The sequence below is a fragment of the Poromitra crassiceps genome, assembly GCF_964638095.1.
Source record: "Poromitra crassiceps genome assembly, chromosome: 15".
NCBI classification, from domain to species: domain Eukaryota; kingdom Metazoa; phylum Chordata; class Actinopteri; order Beryciformes; family Melamphaidae; genus Poromitra; species Poromitra crassiceps.
In genome coordinates, this window is record NC_139634.1 from 27,647,914 (window position 1) to 27,661,327 (window position 13,414).

General features: G+C 43.1%; 1 protein-coding gene across 1 annotated transcript in view; it reads right to left on the minus strand.

Annotated features, from left to right (window-relative positions):
- Window positions 1–13,414, minus strand: part of glra4a (glycine receptor, alpha 4a) — a gene marked incomplete at both ends in the record, with an annotated part of 63,596 nt that overhangs the window by 24,247 nt on the left and 25,935 nt on the right. The window lies entirely within an intron of this gene.

Below are 13,414 nucleotides of genomic sequence, written 5' to 3' on the forward strand. Positions count from 1 at the left end.
GGTGTTCAAAGCAGCTCCAGAGAGGCTCAGGCAGCCATTGACAGGCATAACCAACAGGGCATGGAGAAGGAGGGAGAGAGGGGGAGAGAGAGAGAGAGATAGGGAGAGGGTGACAGAAAGAAACTCTCAAGCCCTCTTCAAGCCTATGGAGCCTGCCCATCACTGCACGGCAGGGTGATGGATCGGTTCTCTGACTGGCCCCTGCTGTAGCACAGCTGATTGCACCACATGCTTTTGATGCCATTGTTAATAGTTCACAATCCGTCAAGATCCGGACCTCTGCAAAGTACAGATGGTGATTCCAATCCCTGCCCCAAGGCAGAGCTTTACTGAAGCCCTACTACAGTACGTTCTCATGAGTGTCACATCCTGCTGTATGTAAAGCAGCCACATATAGATATAGACCAGGGCTTTTCAAAGTGTGGGAGAGTGAGCCTCCCCTCAGAGAACATAAATACACAGCTGCCCCCCCCTCCCCCTAATTATTATTGCTATTATTACTATTATTGTTGTATGTTCCACTCAGGCATAAAAACAAGTTAGCTGTAAACATCTTTATCCTTATTCTTTAAGATCTTTATCCTTTTTTTGCCCAAACATCTTCTTTTAAACATTTTAAATGTCTTTATCCACTCTGAAGGACTTTTCAACACGTTCATGCTTAAATTGTGGGACAATAATGTAACCCTGCAGTCCAATAAGTCAACTGAAAACAGTCTCGCCAAAACGAAATCATCGCTGCGCACCATGCACTGCTTTTCATATCACTGTCTCAACACTGTGCATAAATCCTTTACATTATGTGCTCGCTGCAATAATTGGATCAGTTGTGCCTCTTTAATGTGCTCACCCCTACTTTAGTGGGAATGAATCCCTCGTTACTGAACTGGCACATTCAGCCCTCAACTCTCCACTGTGATAGCTGATGTGTGGTGAGCGTTCTGGCGCAAACTGGCTGCCGTGCATCACCCAGGTGGGTGCTACACATCGGTGGTGGATGAGTTGAGTTCCCTCCCATTTCCCTCCCCTGATATGTGAAGCGCTTTGAGTGTCTTGAAAGGCGCTATATAAATCCAATCAATTATTATTATTATTATTATTATGAGTCTGTGTCTTTGATGCAGATAGACGGGTGATGCGGGGGCACACTGGAGAAAGGAATAAATGCAGATGATCCTCTCTACCTGTAGTGTAGCCTTGACCGCTACTTGCTTTTAATCATGGTCAATGTGGAAAAGCCTCACTCACACAGGTATGTTGAGCTGAAGGGGATGAACACCAACACTTTTATAGCCTGGCAGGGGAGCCTCGTCGGGACCAATCGATGAAAATCCAAACTTTAAATAATCGGCGTCATACTTCCGTTTTCTGCTCTCACCGGACGTCGTCTCCTCTCTCACTGTAGATACTAAATATCGCTTCATTGGCATTTTGCCCCATGGCACGCATAGCTGAAGTTGGCTAATCAGTTTTTTTAATCTCTTTTCTTCTCTCTGATCCCCCCCCTCAAGCCGTGCTTCCCCTCGAGTTCTCTGGCACCCCCCAGGGGAGGGGAGGCGCGCCTCACACTTTGAAAAGCGCTGATATCGACCACATCCTCAAGGATTACAGGATGGAAGAGTTTTAAACACTTCAAGGATGGAGTTGTGCTGATCCCCTGAGATCATCTGCCTTCTCTAATTGTCTATGGAAAGAGTTTGGAAATTATACCATGGTGATGAATGGGAATCCGTGGGACTTCTTCACCAAGTTATATTTATGAAGATATGGTTTAATACGCTGTTGCGTATTACAGTGGCATAGATACACACATCTTGCCATTTAAATGTTACATTAAGTCACACAGTAGGGGGCCGTAGCTAGGGATAGGAAAGTGGTAGAGAGTCGGGATTCGAGGGGTGACTTTGGGGAGTGGCCTTGAGATAACTATTGTTATGATTTGGCGCTATGTAAATATTAAATTGATTGATTGATTGATTGATAGGGGGATATGGGTGGTGGAAGGGGGGAGGGGGGCAAAGGAAAAGGGGATAGGGATAGGAAGGTGGTAGAGTTGGGATTGGAGGGGTGGGTGAAGGGAGTGGCTAGGTGGATGGGGGGTGGGTGCAAGGAAGGGCGGGGGGGCGAGGGAAAGGGGGCCAGCTAGGGACAGGAAGGTGTAGACCAGGGGTGGGCAACATTTTTTTCCCATACTGACTTACATCAAGTAAGCAAAGGGCCACACATTGGACATCATACCTGCCAACACTTAACCCTCTCTCCCATCGTGATTGGTAATTTCTTGTTAATCTCCCGATATAATAGTGATACAAATCCAATGGCTGTAGCAGATGAGATTTATTAACATATTTCTGCCTTTTATTGAGTTTTTGGCAGTTGTGTTGTTTTGTTTTTCTTTGAGGAACTCGGGGGCCGGATTGAGAAGGTCCAGGGGCCAGGTCCGGCCCTGGGGCCGCATTTTGCCCATGTGTCGAGATTTGAGGGGTGGGGGTTGTGGTTAGGGCGATGTGGGTGGTGGGGCGTGGTGCCATAAAGCTGATGGCCTTTTTCCATACAAAAAGCTGGTCTCGCTCCGCACGGCCGATATGGCTGTGTCGAAAGTCACAGCTGAAACGGTGGATAAACATTGCATTTCCTCTTAAGTCCTTCAAAATAAAACGAAAAAATAAAATAGATAACTCCCGTTAGTTGGTCAGTGGAGAGATTTTAGTACAAAGAAGTCGCAGCAGGAAATGCTTTCATCAGCTCGGCAGTAACTTGACACGGGTCCGAGCGATGAGGAAAGGGTCAAATAAAGCAGTTACAAAGCGAAACACAGGAGCTAAACTAAACCTCAAACCACAGAGATTCAGTTGGAAGTACTGAGAGCTAAAACACAAGAGGCGCTTTTAAAACCGGCTTTCTCTCTGTTCTCTCCACTCTGCAGCACAGAGACACATGAGTTTCACATCGCTGTGCTCGCAGCACAGCTGAGGGGGGGGGGAAGGGGGGTCATCATGGGTTGTCCACGGTTGGGCAGTCCGCTTGAAGGCGGGTCCGGTGCGCTTTGGCCTCAGAGTAGGTCCATCTCGAGCGCGGCTCAGCACACAAAAAATTAATGGCTACAGAAATCGATGCGGTATGGCATGGCTTGGCGTGGCCAAAGGTGCCAGTGGCAAAGCCCTACAGTATGAATTATGGCCACACCACTGTGCCATGTTGAACTCATGAGCCACTTCTTAACATGCATGGAGGCACAGAACATGCATCTTTAACATCATACTCACATAATGTACCCATAGACACTCATACTCAGAATATTTCACTCTTTCTTACACTCAACACTCCTCTAACTTCAGTCCACTGCTCCTGGCTGTACTCTATAGTTTTGCTGATGTACTGATACCCCTGACCCCTGTTCATCCTTCTCTCTCTCTCTAGCTTTTTTCTTTCTCTCATGCACACACACACACACACACATGGGGCGGCTTTAGCTCAGGAGGTAGAGCGGGTCGGCCAATGACGCAAGGGTTGGCGGTTCGATCCCCGCTCCCTCCCAGCTGCTGTCGCTGTGTCCTTGGGCAAGACACTTAACCCTCCTTGCTCCCGATGGTGTGTAGGCACCCTGTGTGGCAGCCTGCCGCCATCGGTGTATGAATGGGTGAATGTAGACTATCTACTGATTGTAAAGCGCTTTGGATAAAAGCGCTATATAAATGCAGGCCATTTACCATTTACACACACACACACACACACGGAGATGGATAGATGGTCAGACTCCTACACATACAGCAAGTAATGTATAACTTTAAGCAAGCCCCTGGTTGTCTTTGTGGGTTGTGTGCCTGTTTGAAAAGAGACCAAAGCACAAGAGTAAATATCCTCTGTTGTTCAAGTCTGAGTTTCTCTGAACGGTGGATTATTTACTTACGGTATTTTGCCCACAAGCATTCAAAAAGCAAACGGCTGTGACAGTAATCTATTTAGTCCTCAACAAATAACGACAGAAGAAAAATGGGTCTCCTCTAATACAATTGCACATGTTGGCAGAGATTTCTGGATGCTTTCTGACAGGGCTCGCAGATGACTGATGAAAACCTAACATCAATTCTCAGGAGGGTGTCCATTATATGACATTCCTGTCAGGAAAATCGCAAAATGGTTCACAATCACAACAGTCAGAAAACGATCAGTCCAGTCTTGTCAAGACTGTAAGCCAGGCCCATAAGACACCTCTCTTTCCCCCCCTATACATCAAAGAGTCAATGTTCTGAAGCCAAAGCTATTAGCCAAGACATACACTTCCAGAGCAGATTGTGCTGAAATACAGCTTGGATCTGTGCAGCTGACTGTGCTTGAGTCATTTCTGCTTGCTGCTGCTAATAAACATTGAAGAAACAGCTCAGTAGGAGGTTCCTCAGCTGTTAAAATGGCTTTTATGGCGCTGCTACCATTGTTGGAAGCAATTTAACTGTGAAAGCTTGTCAGCCTTTCAAAGAACTTTACCGATGACATTTCTTCATACTGACAAAAAGCATTTTTTCATGCTATTCTGCATTACATTGATTTTTCTTTCTTTCTTTACCTGTCTGCAATTCACTTTTTCATAGGGCATGTACACTGTAGTAATCGTGCATTCCTTTATAACTGGGGACTGGTAATCTTACGACTTCAAAGGTCATGAGCTGGGCGGTGACGTCATCAGAGCTGGTATTTCCCATTCCAAACTCGTAGGAGCCTCAGCAGCCCCAACCTCAAAAATCCAAGATGGCTGCGCCGCGCAACAACAGTAGTAGTAATCGTAGTAATATTGTTTAGCACTTTTGTTTTGTTTGTGTCTCATTAAATCAGCTGTACACACAGCACTGCCTAACTTCTATCTGTGTGGACATGAGGCTGCAGTGTTTGTATGCGCAAAATGCCACGAAATGCCATGTTGTCAATTGTTATTGCTAACAATGGCTAGCCTGGCTAGCGACTGGACTGGCCAATGAACAGCGAACTTCCCAGCTCAAGTTTTCTGCAAATGGAACGCTAACAAAACGGATGTGATGTCATTTAGCCTCCACATCCCAGTTATTTTGTGATAAAGGAACGCACGATAAGCTATTGCACTCTGTGGTGAGGTTCACAGCTGAATCTCTAACCTGTGGGAGGGTTCTGTGCCTCCACCCTCGGGGGCCTCCATCACCTCTCCCATCAGCCTTCATGCATTTCTAATAGGACTCCTCACTGGCTACAACGGCGCTCGAGTCCTCTGGCCATTTTATGTCCCCGAGACTTAAAGTTGAAGAGAGACACAAACCGACAAAAATCAGCAGTAAAGCTATTTACATGCAAGCTTGTCAAAAGATTTATATATTTTTTTGTCACACAAATATCCGCCGGAAGATTTTGCAGTTGTGTCAGCGATTGTGACGCCTGACAGAGGTTTTAAGATGCAATAAGAAACCAGTTAAAAAGAAACATGGGCTGTCAATATGTCAAATGAATAACGTTTTCAAATTTATTAGTTTTATATTGCCATTTGGAGATTTGCATACACACATAATGAAAGAAAACAGATGTTAAGCACTTTCAGTTTATGCACACAACACTCTAAATTAGGCTACTGTATATCTATTGGCTATAACATATAACACAGCAAATGTGGTGGCTTCTCAAAAACCTTCCAAATGCACATGTTCTTTGTCTGAAGAATTCAATTATTATTAAGATGCTAGCTGGCGACATTTAATGAGTTTGACCTTTTGCCTGCCCCTACATCTCTTTCATCGGAGCATCCGTGCCAGACTGATGTCAAGAATACATATTCTTTCTTTCCCTCGTTCTTCTTCTTTATTTGAGCAATTTGTGGTAACTAGTCACTTCGTCAGAATCTTGTTTTACAGTAGTTTTATTTGGCTTGCACCAAAAGAAAAATGAAAGCAATGTTGTTAATCTTGTATCTCCCAGTCCTGCACAGAAAAGAAAAAGCTGTGTATTTCCCCAGCTGAAATGCAATTGCAAAGATATATATATATATATATATATATATATATATATATATATATATATATATATATATATATATATATATTTATTTATTTTTTGCTAGGCTACAAAAAAAGTGGTTTTATGAAAAGGTAGGAGAATTGCATCATAACTGCTGAGAATTCATTTTGGTGAAGATGAGAGTCTGTCTGCAAAAGTTCAGTATGCCATCTTCTTTGTTTTTAGAAAACATTAATTTCTATTTTTATTCAATTTTAAACTGGAAATTTCTGAACAATTAAATTAAACATTCAATATTGAATTTTGTGATGGACAGGACTATTAAAATGACCACAATAGTTTGTATGCTGATTGCTCCTCCTTTACTCATAGTAAGTCAAGGCAGTGTAGTCTGCTGACAGTCTCAGGTATGAGAGGAAAACACTGTCAATTGCTTTTTGCTGCGTCAGCAAATCGGAAACCACCGTCTGAAGACAACACAGGCAATTTAAGCTTGTCATCAATGGTTTATTCAATCCACCCTGGTAACATTTTCAGCCAGCTATAACTTTTAGTCAAAGTAAGGTCATTCCTATCATGTGCACACTTGACCAGCATACATTTTCAGGGAAGCAGTGTTGACCATGGTAGCCTTGTTTCTTCATTTGTCACATGGAAAAGTCCATCAAATTATGGACAACTTTGCCTATAAACACCCAATCATGTGCTAGCATTGGCGAATATCCTGCCTCTGCCTATCACTGACACAATGTTAGTGCTATAGCTAGCTATCAGCCAGCTCAAACTGGAATCACACTGTGCTTGATGGCCTACCTACAGCAGAGGTTCCAAAGCAGCCAATTGTTGCCTTTGCATTTTGATTAAACTATGATTTTAGACTGCGCACACACTCTTTTCCAACATTCTAAAAAGCAAACATGAACATGAACAGCAACAGCAACCCTCATGTACTGTGGGATAGCATTTCTAGTTTGCAATTTGAAGACAATGCAAGCTACTGCATGTGACTGACAGACTGTCACATCGCTCAAGGATTGGTAATGCTGGCTGTCAATCAAAAGTGGGCGAAGCCCATGTTCATTGACACGACACTGGAGCCCTTATAGAGGCTTCCGGGTCAGAGTTCACCCTCTCCCCTCTGACTTCGATACAAGCATTAAGCTTGTTACATTGTATCTTTTTGTAGACGTTGTTTGTTTTGATGTTAAGTCCGCCTCTTGTTAGGCCATGTCCACACGGAGACGGAAGCTATCTTTTTTTTTTTCGTTTCAGAAAAGTTTTCCATAAACATGGAAACGTTTCAAGAAATGTGTGTATCCACATGAAACCACTGAAACCGCTGTAGAATAACAGAGAAAGACAATCTCGTCAATAATGGCATACAACCTCTAGGGGCGCACAGTCTATAATGTGTATCTCACTGTAGCAGCAGCTTAAACCCTTGGCTTTGCGGGGAGGTTTGCCATGTCGATGAATAAAATGATGAAACCTACAGTATACAGGCAAATGCAGAGCTGTTCAGCAGGGCTGATGGTCTCCCTGTAGCCTACAATATAGAACGTTAACTATCGGTGACATTCCTGATATCATCCACTTCCATGATCTTTAGACATGTTGCAAACACATCCCAGCGTATTGGCCGCTCCTGCACATCACAGCACAGGCTAAATGATGCAACATAAATATACATTATATAAACTCATGGCATAAATGTGTTTTTATTGGAAAAAGTCGGAGTGGACACGAGCGGATATCACAGACATCACAGTGCAACCGCGTGTTCCTCAAACCTCTCACTTCCCTATTCACGTTGTATTTACGAGGGCTATATATAGGGCAAGAGAGTATGTTGGTTACACTCAGGGTTTAGATTTCATTTCATTTCATTTTGTCCAATATTAAAATATTCCAGAATTGCATGTTGTATTAAAAATAAATATAATTTCTATCTAACACGTTAAGCCTGATTTTGTTTGTGTTATTGTAAAAATGTAGCCGCCGCTAAGCCTTCTGGGAAATATCCGATGAAGGGAGGGGAGGGGTGGATGGGTAGAGTCAGCTGTGTGGAGCCCTGAGGATGTTGTAGGCTACACGCTGTTCTCCGTGTCCACTTGTTGCTGACGGTGGTAATAGAGGAGCATTATATTTTGCTGCAAGATCCCCACTGCTGTAGCACGAACGCTACTGCCATGATTGTTATTGTTGCTGGTGGAGAGAGGTGGGGCGTCATCGTTTCAGGAAAGATGCGTATGGGTTGTAAACACGGAAATGCAAGGGTGGCGTCTTCAGATTTAATCACTCTGGGACCCGTTTTGAAAAATTAGCGTATACGGCCAGAACGTATAGTCCCAGAACGCGGTTCCATCTGGACGAAACGGCTATATGACAAAAAACTTTAGCGGATACACCTAAAGTCGTCTCCGTGTGGACATGGCCTTAGTGTCCTGTATGTCTAAAACTGAACGAGAGAGTGTGTTCATCGTGACGGAGCGCTCACAAACCACAAGAGTGAGCTGGTCAGACAAGCTGCATCAGCTGGGCTATCCATGAAAGCTAACAAGGTAAGCTTTGCCCCACTTACAGTCATGGACAGCTCATCGTACAGTATGTTCACGAACTGCGCGATTGCTGGACTGCCTAACATTAATGATAAATATTGATACCTGGGAGCCTTGGTGCCGTGACACAGACCATCAGATGGTCAGTGTGGGCATGGAGGGCTGACAGACTGTCCAGTGGAGATGCTTCTTTTTGAGTTCCTGATGATGTGATGATCAAGTCAAAATGTGGGTAACTGTGGTCCTATGAGCAGCAAATTATAGTGACTGACGATCCATGAACTCCCATAGAGGTATGTCAACTAATGCTCTTCCAAAGTGAAATGTCACTTCACGTTTTCACTTCACGATTCAATGTTGGATTTCAGTGGCCAGAAGGCTCCGGTAAAGAATGAGAGGCAGCATGCAGAAGTAGCAAAGTGTTGCCCATTTCCAGTGTAGTGCATCATTTAGTTTGAGGGAATATATAACCATACGCAGTAAAAGCAACGGAGCTGTCATCCTGAATACACAGTACATATGGCTGAAATGTATAAGGACATAAATGGACTGCGGGAAGAGAGGCAAGGACAGGGAGAGACCAGCCATTCCTTACAGTCTACGAAATTCTCTTCTTCATCTATTTTCTCCTCACATTAAAACTATGTGGAGAGACTTCAATGTTAAATGATTGCCTTTGGACGTACCTTGCTCTTCATCACAAACCACAGAACTGGTTGCTGACTAGTATTCACTGAATGTATTTGTACAGTTCTAAAGTCCATTATTTTACTGTGTATATATAGCTAAATGTTGTTGTGCCTCAGTGTGCAGAACTCGCTATCTAGTTAGATCATAATAATAATAAGTTAGATAATTGCATAAGTTCTGCCTATGCCTGCATATGCTTTTAATTGCCTTTTCATTAGGAAGCCGGTGATGAGAAAAGCATATCAGTTGGGAATATGGCCGTAACTTGGATGCTGTGATGAAGGCACTGGGGCTAAATTAGTGCCATTACACACCCATGCATGAACATACCAGGTTTTTAGTGGCATTACCATAATGGAGACTGAACAGAACTGCTCTCTCTGCCTGTTAAAACACATTGAACTGCTCTCTGCCTGTTAAAACACATTGAACTGCTCTCTCTGCCTGTTAAAACACATTGAACTGCTCTCTCTGCCTGTTAAAACACATTGAACTGCTCTCTGCCTGTTAAAACACATTGAACTGCTCTCTGCCTGTTAAAACACATTGAACTGCTCTCTCTGCCTGTTAAAACACATTGAACTGGTCTCTCTGCCTGTTAAAACACATTGAACTGCTCTCTGCCTGTTAAAACACATTGAACTGCTCTCTCTGCCTGTTAAAACACATTGAACTGCTCTCTCTGCCTGTTAAAACACATTGAACTGGTCTCTCTGCCTGTTAAAACACATTGAACTGGTCTCTCTGCCTGTTAAAACACATTGAACTGCTCTCTCTGCCTGTTAAAACACATTGAACTGCTCTCTGCCTGTTAAAACACATTGAACTGGTCTCTCTGCCTGTTAAAACACATTGAACTGGTCTCTCTGCCTGTTAAAACACATTGAACTGGTCTCTCTGCCTGTTAAAACACATTGAACTGCTCTCTGCCTGTTAAAACACATTGAACTGCTCTCTGCCTGTTAAAACACATTGAACTGCTCTCTGCCTGTTAAAACACATTGAACTGGTCTCTCTGCCTGTTAAAACACATTGAACTGGTCTCTGCCTGTTAAAACACATTGAACTGCTCTCTGCCTGTTAAAACACATTGAACTGGTCTCTCTGCCTGTTAAAACACATTGAACTGCTCTCTGCCTGTTAAAACACATTGAACTGCTCTCTGCCTGTTAAAACACATTGAACTGCTCTCTCTGCCTGTTAAAACACATTGAACTGCTCTCTGCCTGTTAAAACACATTGAACTGCTCTCTGCCTGTTAAAACACATTGAACTGCTCTCTGCCTGTTAAAACACATTGAACTGCTCTCTGCCTATTAAAACACATTGAACTGCTCTCTGCCTGTTAAAACACATTGAACTGCTCTCTGCCTGTTAAAACACATTGAACTGCTCTCTCTGCCTGTTAAAACACATTGAACTGCTCTCTGCCTGTTAAAACACATTGAACTGCTCTCTCTGCCTGTTAAAACACATTGAACTGCTCTCTGCCTGTTAAAACACATTGAACTGCTCTCTGCCTGTTAAAACACATTGAACTGCTCTCTCTGCCTGTTAAAACACATTGAACTGCTCTCTGCCTGTTAAAACACATTGAACTGCTCTCTCTGCCTGTTAAAACACATTGAACTGCTCTCTGCCTGTTAAAACACATTGAACTGGTATCTCTGCCTGTTAAAACACATTGAACTGCTCTCTGCCTGTTAAAACACATTGAACTGCTCTCTCTGCCTGTTAAAACACATTGAACTGGTCTCTCTGCCTGTTAAAACACATTGAACTGCTCTCTCTGCCTGTTAAAACACATTGAACTGCTCTCTGCCTGTTAAAACACATTGAACTGCTCTCTCTGCCTGTTAAAACACATTGAACTGGTCTCTCTGCCTGTTAAAACACATTGAACTGCTCTCTGCCTGTTAAAACACATTGAACTGCTCTCTCTGCCTGTTAAAACACATTGAACTGCTCTCTCTGCCTGTTAAAACACATTGAACTGCTCTCTCTGCCTGTTAAAACACATTGAACTGCTCTCTCTGCCTGTTAAAACACATTGAACTGCTCTCTCTGCCTGTTAAAACACATTGAACTGCTCTCTCTGCCCGTTAAGACACAATGCACATTGCTCTGTTAAAACACATTGCTCTGTTAAAACACACATTGCTCTAATCTCCCGCCAATGAAATTGCCCTTGACGTCACTCCCATAAAAGACTCAGTTTGTGGTTGAAAGTGTGTCTTTTTGACAGGAAACACAACTTTCCATAACTCCATGGCCTACCAAATCATACAAATGGACTCATACCACTGACAGGCCTTCAATCTACGCTTCATGGTAATACACTGACATGTAATTTTTTTGTCTTTATGACCTATGCAGACCTGGTCTTCACTCTACTGTACTGCACTGTACTGTACATGATGGCCTATGGCTGCAGCTGTCCCCTTTTGATCAATAGCCTCATTGGGGAGTGGGATTTGGAGCACACTGCAATTTACCCACGCACATTTATCTTCAGTGATGTGACCACTGCCACTCCTGTACAGTGACACCTCTGGCTATGGAAACACAGACAGAGATGGAGATTCCTCCTTTCCAACTGTACCTGGGAAACTATAGCTCGACATATGGGGGAATGAGTGAAAAGTAGCTTAGTGCTAGTTTCAAGCTCTTGTTTTGTCTGTGAAGCTGAGCAGTATAACAGCTTAAACTATCAAACAAATTGTACATTTCCAATGATTCCCAGCATCAAGACTAAGCTGATGACAACATCACGCAAATCGACAAAAAATAAAGAAGACCCAAGGGCAAGGCAACCTGCTGATCCATTGTGTCTGTCCGTCTCCATTCATTTAAATTCCTTTTTAATGACAGCTGTCTGTTTGTCCGGACACGACTGATGATGCTGTCATCTCTGTCAGATTTCCATCCGTTTTGACCGAGAGAACATTCAATCCAGTTGAACGTTTTCCCTGGACAGACGGATTCATCACTGTCCATTCAGCTAATTGATTTTAGTCTCAGAAGGGACATGACAATGACATCCACATTGTAGGCCCCCTCCCAAAAAATAAATAAATCGTCAACAAACTCACTCTCTGTGTGTCTCTTTCGCACACATACTTAGAAACCCACATTGATGCAAAGATGCTGTACAGTATGTAAAATTGAGATACTGACATACTTGAACAGCTTATGTCAACAACAATGAGGCATTGAGTTAGGACCAAGGATGGAATGAGAAATATAAAAATTAAGCATTCAGTACAGAGGCACCCTTTTGCAAGGCAAATGACTAGAAAATGTACCAAAGGTTTTTAATGTGTTGGAAAAAGCTACAGGGCATACATACATGCATATTCTATGTAGCTAAAATGTAAAATTTATGGATTTTGAAATTACTTCTGAGAATGAATTTTTCATGCAGCAGTACATTTTTGCATATATGACCCTCTACCTGTAGAGCATTATCTACCATTCCTATTGTGCTTGTTCAGCGGGCTGAGAAGGACGCACATTATCTTGATCTGCAAAGCTAACTATGAATTTAATCATCATCATTTAAAAAAAACATCATCTACAGTTGGAAGAATAGAAGAAGAAAATGTGTTGCAGCAGGTGAGAAGTTAATTTTCTGTTCTCATTAGAATTTGCTGTGGTGTTTACTAGGCTCGTTTTCAATCCCCGCCCGTCTGAAATATTTATATTTTCATCAGTCTTACCTTTTGTTTTTTGGTAAAGAATAATTAGTTTAGCCACAAGCCAATGCTAATGGCAGTATTAGCTTCACATTTAGCCGTCTCATTGTGAACCCTGGGGTCTAATGATTTAGACTAATCCATGCTAACCCACAAAGTCAATCGCTGCTTCCAACTCTGTGCCATCGCTCATGCGTTCTAATTTGTAATGCAATCTTTAATCTTGTGGGAGTGGAGCTTGACATCTCTGGAGTACCCAGCAGCAGAAACATCTCTGGAGTACCCAGCAGAGATGAGGAGTGAGGCTTGACATCTCTGGAGTACCCAGCAGAGATGAGGAGTGAGGCTTGACATCTCTGGAGTACCCAGCAGAGATGAGGAGTGAGGCTTGACATCTCTGGAGTACTCAGCAGAGATGAGGAGTGAGGCTTGACATCTCTGGAGTACCCAGCAGAGATGAGGAGTGAGGCTTGACATCTCTGGAGTACCCAGCAGAGA